Raw genomic sequence first — 14,568 nt, 5'->3', positions numbered from 1 at the left:
GGGAATAAGAAGGAATCACCTCCAACCCCACGCCCTCCGCACAGACCTCCCCCCACCCAAGCATACACACTCTCCCACACAGACCCACATGCGCACCCACACAAGCCCAAGCAGGTGAAGACGGCGCGGGGGCAAATTCCTTCATCAACAACCATTTCGCCTAAAGATCTTTTAGCAGTGCCTGGAGAAGGGATTTTCCCAGAAAGCTTGCCGTATACCAACTCAACTCAGGGGGTGGCCGTTGCGGTGTGGGGTAGGGAAGGGGAAGACCTACTTTAAAAGAAAAAAATAACAAAAAACCTTCTCAAAAGCTTTGTAAGGATCTCAGGAATTTCGCTGTGCCCAGTCAAACCTTGAAACCACTCATAATCACAGCTCACAAATGCTATATATATTTTTTTCATTTCGTTCATTGGAAAGTGCAGTTTGTATTTGTAGTTACTGGATGAAACTGTCCCTTTTCGATTCCAGCTCAGCTATGTGGAATCCTGGATAAGATTCCATCCTACTCTGATACACAGACTTGCCACGACAGCCGCAGCTTCTTAACTAAGATCATCTTTTTTTTTTTTTCTTGCTTTTTTCCATAATTTTTTTTAAACTATGTAAATAGGAAATGCTTCAAAGATTTGTTTTGTTTCAGGTTTTGGTCATTAAGACCCTCCGACGATTGCATCTGTGCCACATTTAACCAAGGAGAAAATAACATCATTTAAACTATTCTTGGACAGTCAGATCCCAGTCACATTAAACGAAGAAAAATCCTCTTTGCAAGCGGAAGAATAGACACAGTCAGAAAATAAACTAGATTAGGAAAACGACAAAAATTAAAGACTGGAGAACATTTTAATTAGGTGCAAAGCAGAAGTGGATTATTAATTTTTTTAACTCTCAACAAGCATGCCCATACACAGTGCAATAAATAGCAATATCCTTCTCTTCTCCCCTCACTCCCTTCCCCCCCTCCCAAATACATCCTGATTCAGCATACACATCCCTCTTATCCACTTGGGAAGATCAGGGGAAAAAAATCAGCCTCTTCTCTCCAGGAGACGACTCACTCCTGTTCCCTGTCCTGTTCATTGTTTCTAAGCGAATCAGCTCTCCTAACCACATGCTGTGTGGCCGGCCTCCTGGCTGGGTGAGTCCAGGCATCCAGGCCTCTGGCCTGTTACCATCCTGTTATCCCTGGGAGAGGCCTTGGGGCAGCAAACGCTGAGGTACAGGCTCCATCAGCCCAGGTCTGAATGTCCCCTCTTTGTGCTGAGCTGCTGTGTTGACCTTGAAGTGTTAAGTTGCTCAGTCAAGTCCAACTCTTTGCGACCCCATGGAATGTAGCCTGCCAGGCTCTTCTGTCCATAAAATTCTCCAGGCAAGAATACTGGAGTGGGTAGCCATTCCCTTCTCCAAGGGATCGAACCCTGGTCTCCTGCATTGCAGGCAGATTCTTTATCCTCTGAGCCACCAGGGTGTGATCTCAAGCCAACTTCCTAATCTAAGTCTCAGCTTCCTCTTCTGGAAAGTGGATTTGATAACAGTAACATCACCTCCCAGAGCAGCTATATGAGTTAAATGAACAGGAATTCTGAGCACAGGTACCAAGTTCCTAGCTAATATTCTCAGGTACTATTGCAATCACAGGGGCTTCCCTGGTGGCTCAGTTGGTAAAAAAAATCTGCCTGCAATGCAGGAGATTGCCTGCAATGCAGGAGACCCGAGTTTGATCCCTGGGTCGGGAGGATCCCCTGGAGGAGGAAATGGCAACCCACTCCAGTATTCTTGCCTGGGAAATCCCATGGACAGAGGAGCTCAGTGGGCTACAGCCCACGGGGTTGCAAGAGTCGGACAGGACTCAGTGACTAAACCACAACATCACACTATTCGGCTCAGCTGGAGACCTGTGTGCAGAAGGCCCGCTGTGGGCAGGTGCTGCCCAGGCACTGAGGTACCTGTGGTCCAAGGGCATTCGATGTGAAGGCCAAGCAAGGCCAAGCAAAGCAGACAGTGGAGCAGCCTTGAAGAACCTCAGTTTTCTCAAATGCAAGCTGACCACATCACGGCCCTGCTTGAAATCCTCTCCCTGGGTTTCCATGGCTCCAATGATGAGGACCCAAGACCCGAGGGCCCTAACTACACTCCAGCTACACAGGTCTGCGCCCAGCGGGCTCTAGTGCTCAGATGCCTCCAGCTAAGGAGTGCTGTGCTCAAAGCACACAATTCAAATCTTCTCAGGGGGCCTTCTCTAAGATCACCACCTACCTATAACATAGATACTCTGATTTCTCCCATTTTGCAGATGAGAATGGTGAGTCACAGAGAAGTGAAGTCTCCTGCCAAGCCCGGCATGGAGAGAGAGAAGGTGATGCTGACATCTGGACGCAGGCAGCTTGGACCGCCTTTGTCCTCCTCCCCAGCTGGCTAACCTCACCCTTCACCCCTCCACAAGGCCAGTATTTCCCCAGAAAAGCCTTGATCAGGGGTCTTTGTCCCAGGGTCCCATGAAGGGCCTGCATGTGCTCGGGGGGCTGAGCCTGGGTCTCACTCTATTGCTCATCACCCGGTACCTCCGACACAGCCCCCACAGCTCTGCGACCCTGAGCAAGAGGCTTCACCTGCCAGAGGCTCTGTTTCCTTGTCCACGAAATGGAAGAGAGAAAGAGTAGCCAGCATCAGACAGTCGTGAGGATTAAATGAGGTGACATGTGTAAACAGCTTATCACAGAGCCCAGTGCCTAGTAAACGCTCAAAAACATTGTGAGTGTTGGTTTTATCATCACCATCCTCATCACCCCAGGGCTCATCACAGATGCTTCATAAATATTGAATTGGTGAATGTGCGGATGGAGGGATGGAGGGAAGGATGGAGAAATGGAGGGAAGGGTGAAGAGATGCAAGGATGAAGGCAGAGATGAAGGGAGGGGTGCAGGGACCAGGCCCTCACCCGTCCCCCTGCCCCCAGGGAGCGGGTGGGTGCCTGCATGCCCTGCGGCCAGCCGCAGTTGGGGAGGACACTCAGCACCAGGGGACTCAGCCAGGAAAGGCAGGCGGCACAGCGTCCCGGGAGGCACTCCGCAGTGAAACGCTGCATTTCACATAAAGGGGGTTTGCAATGGGCCCTGCTCAGAGAAATCAGGGAAACTGGGAACGCAGAGCTTTCTTTTAATACCCATTTAATATTTATGGAGCCGCAGCAGCATCAGCCACCGTGCGGAGAACACAGCCGATCCACGGGGCGGGAGCGCGATTCCCCAGCAAATGGCTGTGAGCTTGGGAAGCATTCACACCTGGTCCACAGAACAGCAACGCATGCAGGCAACACACGCAGAGGATGCTGGGACAGAGACCACCCAGGCTTCGGTCCTGGATCTCTGGCCAGCGGAGTGACCTTGAGCAAGTCGCACACCCAGCCCAGGCCACAGGGGCCTCCTCCGTGCCAGGGAGCAGGAAGGAAGTGGGACCACAAAGAAGAGGGTGGAATAGACTGGTTAATGCCTTTGCACGCGTGCATGCTCAGTCGCTTCAACTGTGTCTAACTCTTTGTGACCCCGTGGATGGGATTCTCCAGGCAAGAATACTGGGGTGGGTTGCCATGCCCTCCTCCAGGGGATCTTCCGAACTCAGGGATGGAACCCACATCTCCTGTGTCTCCTGCATCCCAGCAGAGTTCTTTACTGCTGAGCCATCAGTGAGGTCGCTCAGTCGTGTCCAACACTTTTCAATCCCATGGACTGTAGCCCACCAGGCTCCTCCGTCCATGGGATTTTCCAGGCAAGGGTACTGGAGTGGGTTGCCATTTCCTTCTCCAGGAGATCTTCCCAACCCAAGGATTGAACCCAGATCTCCCACATTGTAGGCAGACACTTTACCGTCTGAGCTACCAGGAAAGTCGTTGAGCCATTGGGGAAGCCCAATTAATGCCTTTCCTTACTCAACAAATGTTTGCCTTGGCCCTACACACCGTCACCAGTCCAGATGCCACGAAGAGCAGTAAAAGAATGAACAGGTCACTGCCCTCAAGGGGGTGGGGGCAATAAAGCAAACACATAAGTCAATAGAAGAGATACCTACAGACAATAACAGGTACCGGGCAGGAGACAGGACAGGGTGATGGAGTAAGGGGTACGGGGGGAGAAGAGGGCTGTGACTTTAAACTTTTGATCAAGAAAGGACTGACTGAAGAGGTGACATCGTTTCTAAAGTGAGTGCTGAGAGGGAGCCAGCCACGCCCAGAAACCTGGGTAAGAGAATTCAGGCAGCGGGAACGCAGGTGCAAAGGCCCTGAGGCAGAGGCAGCATTAATGAACTGTCTCATTGCATTATGATTTGGCCCTGGTGCACTTCTGCAACAGAGAAGGGCCCAGACTCTGACGTCAGTACTGCTGAGCCGTGGGACCCTGGGCAATCCCTTAACCTCTCTGTGCTTCCGCTTCCTCCCTGGCCCCGTCTGGAGGTAACAGAGGGGATGGTGGGGAAACTGTGCTGGCTGCCCCACAAAGGCCTGGTCAGTCCAGACTGGGAAAGCCGAAAAGCTCTTGAAATGTCTGGGTTGAAAAATTCTTGCTGAAAAATCCCTCCATTTTTTTTAGGGATTGCTTTTCAAGTCTTATTCTCTCACAAGGCAGTTTCTCTTTCTGTTTTCCCTCAGAGGCATTTATTTTTTGGCGTCCTAAGTCAAGTCAGGCCAGGGGAAGTCCGGGCGCCGGCCAAGCTACCAGGTGGTGAGGAGGCATTAGGGACCGACGGCACCGGAAGCTTACGGCCAGGAAAGAGGCCGAGCCAGGCACCCCCTCCCGCGGCTGCCCCACAACCTGCCTGCCCTCCATGGTGTGTCAGCAAGCCCACACACCACACCAGCCTCCAGAAACAAGGGCCCAGGAGGCACCCTGGCCATGCCATTCCCTCCCACACACTAGATCTCCTCAGGAGCATCCTGCTGCCCTGAGGGGAAATCCGGCCCTCAGATCACCCAGGGCCCCACTCAGGCCCTCAGATCAGCCAGGACCCCACACCAGCCCCTCAGACCAGCCCACGATCCCACACCGGCCCCTCAGACCAGCCCAGGAGCCCACTAAGCCCCTCAGACCAGCTCAGGAGCCCACTCAGCCCCTCAGACCAGCCCAGGAGCCTACTCAGCCTCTCAGACCAGCCCAGGACCCCACGCTGGCCCCTCAGACCAGCCCAGGAGCCCACTCAGCCCCTAAGACCAGCCCAGGACCCCATACTGGCCCCTCAAACCAGCCTAGGAGCCCACTCAGCCCCTCAGACCAGCCCAGGACCCCACACAGGCCCCTCACACCAGCTCAGGAGCCCACTCAGCCCCTCAGACCAGCCCAGGACCCCACGCCAGCCCCTCACACCAGCCCAGGAGCCCATTCAGGCCCTCAAACCAGCCCATGAGCCCACGCCGGCCCCTCAGACCAGCCTAGGAGCCCACTCAGCCCCTCAGACCAGCCCAGGACCCCACGCTGGCCCCTCAGACCAGCCCAGGAGCCCATTCAGCCCCTCAGACCAGCCCAGGACCCCACGCTGGCCCCTCAGACCAGACCAGGAGCCCACTCAGGCCTTCAAACCAGCCCAGGAGCCCACGCTGGCCCCTCACACCAGCTCAGGAGCCCACTCAGCCCCTCAGACCAGCCCAGGACCCCACGCCAGCCCCTCAGACCAGCTCAGGAGCCCACTCAGCCCCTCAGACCAGCCCAGGAGCCTACTCAGCCTCTCAGACCAGCCCAGGACCCCACGCTGGCCCCTCAGACCAGCCCAGGAGCCCACTCAGCCCCTAAGACCAGCCCAGGACCCCATACTGGCCCCTCAAACCAGCCTAGGAGCCCACTCAGCCCCTCAGACCAGCCCAGGACCCCACACCGGCCCCTCACACCAGCTCAGGAGCCCACTCAACCCCTCAGACCAGCCCAGGACCCCACGCCAGCCCCTCACACCAGCCCAGGAGCCCATTCAGGCCCTCAAACCAGCCCATGAGCCCACACCGGCCCCTCAGACCAGCCTAGGAGCCCACTCAGCCCCTCAGACCAGCCCAGGACCCCACGCTGGCCCCTCAGACCAGCCCAGAAGCCCACTCAGGCCTTCAAACCAGCCCAGGAGCCCACGCTGGCCCCTCAGACCAGCCCAGGACCCCACACCGGCCCCTCACACCAGCTCAGGAGCCCACTCAGCCCCTCAGACCAGCCCAGGACCCCACGCCAGCCCCTCACACCAGCCCAGGAGCCCACTCAGCCCCTCAGACCAGCCCAGGACCCCACGCTGGCCCCTCAGACCAGCCCAGGAGCCCATGCCGGCCCCTCAGACCAGCCCAGGAGCCCACTCAGCCCCTCAGACCAGCCCAGGACCCCATGCCGCCCCTCAGACCAGCCCAGGAGCCCACACCACCCCCTCAGACCAGCCCAGAAGCACACTCAGCTCCTCAGACCAGCCCAGGAGCCCACACTGGCCCTCAGATAAGCCAGGACCCCACGCCGACCCCAGCCTCACCACTCGGGCCACAGTCTCTGCTCCGGGTTTGCACACGGGGAGTCCCCACCTCGGAGCCTTCGATCCTGCTCTTCCTCTGCCTGGAAGGCTCCAAGCATGCCCCGCCCCCCACCCCAGGTGCCACACCTATCTCCTGGCTTGGGGAGATGTCGCCTGCCCCGGCCCCCAGCCTTCCCAGGCTTTCTCTCACCAAAGCTCCCAGATGAACGTTCTGAGTCTGAGGTCAGAAGCCAAAGCATAAAACAATATATGAGCAAATGAACCAGTGAGAGAAACCGCAGCCCTCGGGCCTCAGGTCCAGACTCCAGAGCACCTCTCACCTCCTCAGATCCCAGGTTTTTCACCTGCAAACATGCGGATGCCAGAACCTCCCTCCCAGAGCCACTGGCAGGAGTCCAGGGCACGGCGCCTGCAGAACCACCTGGCAGAGAGCTGGCACACAGCAGGTGCCCCTCAAGCACCTCTTCCCCTCGGGTCAGAAAGTTCCAGCGAAGCCCAGGAGCTCTGCGCGGAGTTTCCCAGCATCAAGCAGAGATTTTCAGATACTCAGGGGGCTCCCAGCCCCCACCCGCCCACCCTGTGACCAGGCGTTCCAGAGGTCAGTCCTTCCCAGGGTGATGCAATTGGACACACCCAGTACCACCTGCCCCGTGACGAGTTTTCTAGGCTGACTTCACCACTCCCGTGCCCTGGGCACCACAGGACTCCAGCCAACTCTGAAACACATGCTGCCCCAACTCAGAGGGAAGATCCTGTTCTGGGACCCAAATGACTCAGATGGGAAACTGACCCTTGAAGGGCTTGGGACCCAGCAGGAAGAGCTGGACAGATCAACGGGGCAACTCAGACCCTAGAGGGGAGGGGGCTCGGGGGCCCCGAGAAGGCCCCTACCTACACCTACCAGCATGTGCCCAAGGCCCAAAAAAAGAGCATCTTAACAGCAGGTGGATTTTCTGCAAAGGAGAGACCTGAGTGATCCCAGCAGCCCAAATCTGCCCAACAGGCCCGAGAGGGAATCTACGAGCCACTGTGCTGCCAGGGTCGCCGATCGGCAGCCCCAGGATAGCTTCCTTTTTCCACTAGGCTTGAGCAGCACGTCCACAGGCTCCTCAGAGCCAGGACGGGCCCGGGACAGTCTCAGCTCACATCTGCTGTCCCGTCAGTCATTATGACCAGCATTCTCTCCGGCTCTCAAAAGTGTCCCCATTTCAACAGCTGAAAATGTCACGAAGGGTAAAGGTCACCATAATCAAAGCCAACCTGAGGCTGTTAAGGTGACCAACGTCTGTCTCTCTCCAGCATTAGCATGTTCGGAGTGGCTCAGAGGTAAAGAACCGGCCCGCCAATGCAGGAGACACGGGTTCGATCCTTGGTCCAGGAGGATCCCCTGGAGGAGGAAATAAATGACAACTCATTCCAGTATCCTTGCCTGGGAAATCCCATGAACAGAGGAGCCTGGAGGGCTACAGTCCACAGGGTCTCAAGGAGTTGGACACGACTTGGCGATTGAAGAACAAGAAAGCTGTAATTGTGAGGCCAGGGCAATGTTATATTGTCCTGAATTCCAAATTCGGAGGACAATCAATGACCACACAGGAGAGACTATCCATTAAACAGGAGACGCCCCTGAGAAACACCTGCCGGGAGAGACTGCACCGCAGCCTCGTTCCAACAAAGCCCAACACCTGGAAAACCTCTGCAGGATCCCAACCCCGTCTTCGCTCCCACGCCTCTCCTCCCTGGACCTTGAGTTGGGGGTAGCCGGCAGCCCGCCAAGGGGGCAGCCCAGCAAGCAGACGATTGGATCCGGCCGCTCACCCAGAGCGATGCTGAGAGAAAGTCAGCTCAGCCAAAGGCGCTGATGCTTTAGCTGAGAGCTTAGTAGCAAGGTGGCAAAGTGTCACAGAAAATCCATGCTACCACCTCCTAAGTCGTGGCTCCCACCCCAGGCAAAACGCTGGGGAAATGGAATCTAACAGAAGAGTATTAATACCAAAGTGGGGGTTTGGGGATGATTCTCTTATAGGCCGTGCTTCCACACGAGCTCAAAAAAATCACTTTTAAACTGTTTTTCCCCCTCTTATTTTGTTCGTGCCAGCAAATACGCAGTTGATTAGCCAGTAGTTGAAAATATCAGACAAGGTAAAAATAAGAAACACCGCAAGAACCCAAAGGAAAAGAAAAGGGACAGACAGCCTAGCAAGAAAAAAAAATTCAGACCTAATCCCCTGATATCCCGAAAATAAAGCTCTTATATTTGACCTCCTCCTTCTTCATGAACTGTGGATTCCAAGAGGGTTGGGGAACGCTGGCCTGCAGCTGATATTAGCAGCCACGTTGAATAAGTTGATGAGCTAAGTCGATGAAGGAATCCACAAATACTATGAAAATTAGACCATATTCCTTGAAAAAGGACCAACCACAAGTGACTTTAAAGCATTTACCACTTTCAAACCTTTTAGCCGGGCCTGTTTTGAATTATGACTACATGATTTTAAATTACACTTTCTAATTCCTCGCTGCCCCCCACCCCAGCAGCCGCTGCCGCTTCATTTTCCAATTATGTACTTTTATTTCAGAATGATGAAGAGAGCTACTTACTGGATCATGTCCTGTCTGCCACAAATAGCTGCTCACTTATTCCTTGAACCTTAGATAGGAAGACAGTCAGTTCACCCGGCTGGTCTTCAAATTCTGAATATCCTCCATTCCCATAGACCCAACGAGGCCCGAGAAGCAAAGAAACCCTCAAAGCTCGGGTTGAGAAATAATGTTTGTAAACCACTGCTCCGCTCCATAAATTATTATAATTCTTGGTGCTTTCTATATCCATCTAGCCGATCAGCAATCACATAAATAACGGTGAATGGACTGATTTTTCTTCTGCAAAGTGCTATGTCCTAGTTTTCAAAATAAAGCATTTGGAGATTCGCGAGTCTGTGGGGTTGAGGTGGGAAGCTGCTCAGATTCGTTTCAAACGTGCACACAGACGTACCCACACACAAAAGGAAAAAAGAGGTACACGTGAAAAAACCAGGATTCTGCGTCCCCTTCCCACGTATCCATCCAGTCACACTCCACATTCCTGGGGGTGTGGGGCACACACGGTGGCGGGGAGGGGAAGCAGCAGGGCGGTCCTGGGTGCTTGGCGTTCACATACGATTTGCAAAGAAAGTAAACGTGGATTTACAGTTCTCGTGGAAATCTATTAAACAGATGTCACTGAAGCATAAGCAAATCGGCACTATGGTAATTCTACACTTAAGTCGGAGATTGGGGTTTTGCCATTTTTATGATCAGCTTAAGTGCATTTTTTTGTGTGTGTGATCATGCGGGAATCTGCAATTAAGGATGAAACCTCCAAAAGTATGATCAATTAACGAATGTGTCTGAATGACAAACTTAACAAAAGCAAAACTCCGTTCTCTGTGTGCCCCCTACCCCCGCCACACACGCCCCTTTGTGCAGGGAGCCCAGGGTGGGGGAGGGACCGGCTGCCTTTTCCATGAGCACCGCAATGCCAAAGCGCTTCGCTGGGAAGGGGGAGAGGCAGGGTGCGGGGAAGAGCTCACGCTTCTCAGGTAGCCAGTGCCATATATTTTGCAGCCTTGCAGGCTGCGGTACTGTCGGAAAATGCAGGAGAATGAAATGAAGGGGAAACGTGAATCAGGCCTCATGTTCTCCCGAAAGTGATGAAATTAGCACAGGTGGTGCCAAAAGTCTTTCCATGTGTCTCAGTGCTGAGCCTCAGATCCTTGGAAGGAGGGGAGGGACATGTGAAGTCGTGCAATCGAAGCAAACTTGCAGGGTTTGGGGTTGGGGTGGTGGAGAGAGGGATCTGGTCAATTCTTGGTTCTGAACTCAACGCATATCGCAATCAGCCAGAGGGGTGACTTCTTGTTTCGGTTGCTGCATCTGCCTCTGATGTACAACCAAAGTCTAACATCAAGCTGGCCAAGTTCACATCCAAGAAGAAACCCAACCCGGAACAGTAATTCACAGAATGGTATAGAAAGACCAAAGGCCATCTCGAGCCACTACCTGAGTTCAAAACTAAAATACATAATCCCAACTTGCTAAGACTGTCTATCATCAGATTGGCCTGCCCTTAGCAGTCACAGATACTTTAAATGGAAATAAAGCACAATGGAGTCTTATCTCGTTTGGGGGGGGGGGCAGGGTCAAAATAAAGTATCTGTTTTGGAAGCAGAATGACCACATCACCAGGGAGAACCACAGCAAATTAATGAAGAAATTATATATACCTTCTCTCCAACACCACCTGCCAAAAAGGGGGTCTCTCTTTTTTTCTCTCCCTTAGGGTTGCTTTTGTTTTTTTACAATTTTGTCACTTCTTCAGCTCCAGGTCACACAACGTCAGCAGCAGTCTGGAGAGGATGCTTGCTAGCTGGTGGTTTCATTCCACCTGGGGGATGTCGACACCCCAGGAAACACGGTTGCAGGGAAGAACTGCCTTCAGGATGAACTAGCACAGGCTCGGCGGTTCTCACTATGGGACACATTCCCCTCACCCCCATCTCTTCCCTGCCCAGCAAGTGTTTGGCACACTGATCCTAGAGGGTAAGACGTCTGGCTGGAAGGAAGACCCCAGGACAGCCTGTCTCTCATCCGAGATTTCACTGTGATCAGCGGGCACAGCTCAAGCCTGAGATTCCATTCCCGGGCTCCTACACCTGGGGTGTCCCTCTCCCCAGGACCCCTCACTCCAGAGGTGCAGACAGACAAAGGTAAACACCAACTGCCGAACGGAGAGATCTCAGAGAGAAGAATGAAAAAGGGGTGATGTTAGAAAAGGTCCCTTTTCTGTTTCTGGAGAGGGAGGGGCGATGGAAGAGACATGTCGCATTGTCACACTGAAGGTTTTTGACAGACAATTCAGCGATAACGCAGAAATTCCACCCTAACGGCAGCTCGCCGCCGAAACTTAAAAGGCATTAACTAACCTCCACTAATTGCGTGTTTTTCTGTGCATAATATTTACTTGTTAAAAGTCATTGCCTGGCCGATTAATTTCCTCTGCCCTGCTATTCGTGATTGGTTCACGGGCCTGAAATTGGAAAAATGAAATCATTTTGATAGATTAAAAGATGACTGCACTTCAGGGAGGGTTTTCTTTTCTCCACTAGTCCGGAACCTGCGCCCAGAATGCTGGTTTTTCTCCTTGAGCGCTACTCTTCGGTGAAATCCTGCTACCATGCTTAATTCTTCAAACAAGTGCAGAGATGTGTCCTGAGAGAGATGTGTCCTTGCAGGTGAGAGCCTGCAAGGGATTGTAGCAAGTTCAAGGGAAAACAAATGAATTTAAATTGCTTTCATCGGATGAAGATTTAATAGTCTCACCGGTGGACCGGGAAATTTTTAAAAAGCAGGCTTTTCTTGCATTTGTGTGTCACTGCAATCCTGACAGTTAGGGTCTTAACAGAAAGACCCTAAAGCCCTAGTCTCTTACCTCTACTTAGACCTATTTGTCCATAAACACAGCCTACAGGGTTAGGGTGTATATGAATGATTTTAAGTGTTCATACGGCAACTGTGCCCGAGATATGACATCCCTCGGGTAGGTGACAAAATCTGAGCCTGTCCACATCAGCATCATAGGGGTCTACTTCAATCCAGGTCTTCGGAAATTCCTAGGGCTGAGAAATAAATAGGAAAGCAGCCCCATGTTGAACCACTTCCAAAGACACGATTAAACCACTGTGACTGGATTATCGCCTTTTGACTAGCCATCAGCCAATTAATGGACCTCCACGGAGTGAGCACTCAAATAGATGTAACCATTTCGCAGAAACCCATCTTAAGGAAAAAGGTTTTACAAGTGTTGTGGGGCTGCCACTCGGAAAGCCAATTTGCAAGGAGCCGGGCATCATGAAGCACAGTTTATTATGCACGACTCTCACACCGCGGTCCCCACGGACACTGTGCCGGGCTCCAGAATGCCTCCCGATCCCCACCAGCTGGCTCGACAGCCCCGGTGTGCTACCCACCACCAGAGGCCTGCCTCGGCCCAGCCAAATCCACCAGCCCCTCCCCAAACAGCCTCCCAGTTCACTGGTTCCCATGGGTGGAAGCCCGGCTTCCAACTTGAACGTGGCAGTCAGCCGGTGGCCTCTCCGACATCCCCCAAGCATTTTAGGCAATGTGACAAATTATTCGTGAAGTTGGTGCATTTTTCTGTTGTTGCAAATACCAGCCAGGATATGGACGATGGTAGTGTCAAACCCCCAGCCCCCAGCCTGGCTGAGCCCTGCTAACAAGTCTCCCACCACCATTCAAGTCCTGCGGAGCCAGCTCACCATTCACCAACCACCGCACTTTTGTTCCCGGGTTTAATTTCATAATTGTTTGCCACTTAACAAGCTCTCCTCTGGGCCATTCAATAGGGGCCTTAGAATCCAGGAGGGAGAGGCAACCAAGCCCCCAAGGGATGGGAGAAGCTCAGCCCCCAGCACCCAGGCAAAGACTTCCCAGAGAGGACAGCTAAGCGGCCTTGGGGGCCAATTTCAGAGTGGGGCTTCCTGATCCCAGCCCAGGCGCCCAGCCCCAGTGGGGAGGCAATGGAGGAAAGGGGGTGGGGGGTCTAGGACACGAAGCCTGGACACAACAGACTCCTGGACACATCAGCTCTCAGACCGACCCTCTTCTGCTTCCACCGGGTCAAGGGAGACTGGCGTGAGAATTCACCTTCCTGTAACAAGTACCAGAAGAAACACACAAGAGGCAGAACTGCTGCTTAGCCTGAGCAGCCCCTGAAATATTGCCTGCGAGGGCTGGAACCTGCCTGGGGAGCCACTGAATCCCTTGCGACCGGCACAGAGCAGACAGTAATAAATATGTGCGGAATGAGTGAGCGGATGAGTGGATGGATGGGTGGATGGCTGGGTGGGTGGATGGATGGATGAAGTTTCCAGCAATGCGGAGCCAAAGTGGCCAGTGGATCAGCATCAGTCCCCGCCTCCTGCGCCCCCCAAGCACCAGCAGGGGCTTCGCTGCGCACAGTAGGCTCTCAGCGTCGAGGGGCTGCTATTGTTATCACCATCCTCATCACTTGCACCCCACCAATGCGCTTCTTCCACCAGCAACTCCGCCAGCAGCCAGCAGCGACCGGCGAGCCGGGGAAAAGTTTCGCTGACCCCTCGGCCCCAGTCGAAGTCCAGCGCTCCGGCCGAGCCCCTCCCCGCGGCACCCGCTCGGCCCACGGAGCAGCCAGGCTGCGGGGCCAGGGCGCCAGCACCCGGCGAAGGCAGCCAAAGTAACTTTGCGGGCGCCCCTGCGCCGCGCCGCGGGCGTCACCCCGCGCCCGGAGAGGGTCCCGGCCGCGCCCCCTGCCCGGCCCGGCGTCCGCGCCCCGCGCCCCTCGCGCGCCCCCGGCCCGCGCCCCGCCCGCCCCCAGCCCTACCTGGCCCCGGGCTCCTCTTCGGCGGCCGCGGCGGCCGCGAGCAGCAGCGCGCACGGAGGGAGGCAGGGGCCCGGCTCCGGGGAGGGAGGCGCGCAGGGGCGGGGGCTCCTCCGGCGGCGGCCGCCTAGCCGCGCGTCCGAGGCAGCAAGTGGGAGCCAGACTCCTCCTTCGGGGGGCGGGGGGCTCCCCGCCGCCCGCTCCCTCGCCCGCCCGCCCGCCTGCCCGCCGCGCGCCTCCGAGCCTGCCCGGCTCCCCCGCCCGCCGCCGCCCGCCGCCCTCCCCCTCTTCCTCCCCGCCTCCCCCCGCCCCGGCGCCGGGAGGGGCGCGATCGCGCCCTCGGGCCCCGGCCCCGCGCGCCCGCCCGCCGGGGCCCCCGCCGAGCCGGCCAGGCCTCGGCCCGCGGCCCCCGCCCGGGCCCGGCGCCGCATCCCGCCGCCCCAGGGGGAAGAGCGGGCCCGGGCGCGGCGAGGAGGAGGGGGCCCGCGCTGCGGAAAAGGGCCGGCGCGGCCCCGCCTCGCCCCGCGCCCCTCTCCGGCCCGCCCCCGGCCCCCCGGGCCCCGCAGCGCGCGGGGTGGGCGGGGAGCGGGGCGGGGGCGCGCTCACCTCCGGATCCGAGGCCGCCGCGGCGGGTACCGCGTGCTGGGGCGTGCGCGGCTCCTTCC

The 14,568-nt window shown here is 55.6% G+C and overlaps 1 protein-coding gene across 2 annotated transcripts in view; it reads right to left on the bottom strand.

Moving 5' to 3' along the window:
- MPPED1 (metallophosphoesterase domain containing 1) overlaps window positions 1–14,075 on the bottom strand; it is an 83,138-nt gene extending 69,063 nt beyond the window's left edge. Inside the window, exon 1 of one of the 2 annotated variants that reach the window (XM_061418792.1) lies at window positions 13,907–14,075. The gene's annotated coding sequence lies outside the window, so the exon portion shown is untranslated. Of the gene's footprint in view, window positions 1–9,087; window positions 9,715–13,906 lie in introns of those variants that run through there. The other variant, XM_061418791.1, reaches the window with a different exon arrangement.
- Window positions 14,076–14,568: the final 493 nt, after the last annotated feature.

This window comes from Bos javanicus, chromosome 5 (assembly GCF_032452875.1).
Source record: "Bos javanicus breed banteng chromosome 5, ARS-OSU_banteng_1.0, whole genome shotgun sequence".
In the NCBI taxonomy this organism is placed as follows: Eukaryota; Metazoa; Chordata; class Mammalia; order Artiodactyla; family Bovidae; genus Bos; species Bos javanicus.
The sequence above is the reverse complement of the archived record's forward strand: the minus strand, read 5'-3'. Positions and strand labels throughout refer to the sequence as shown.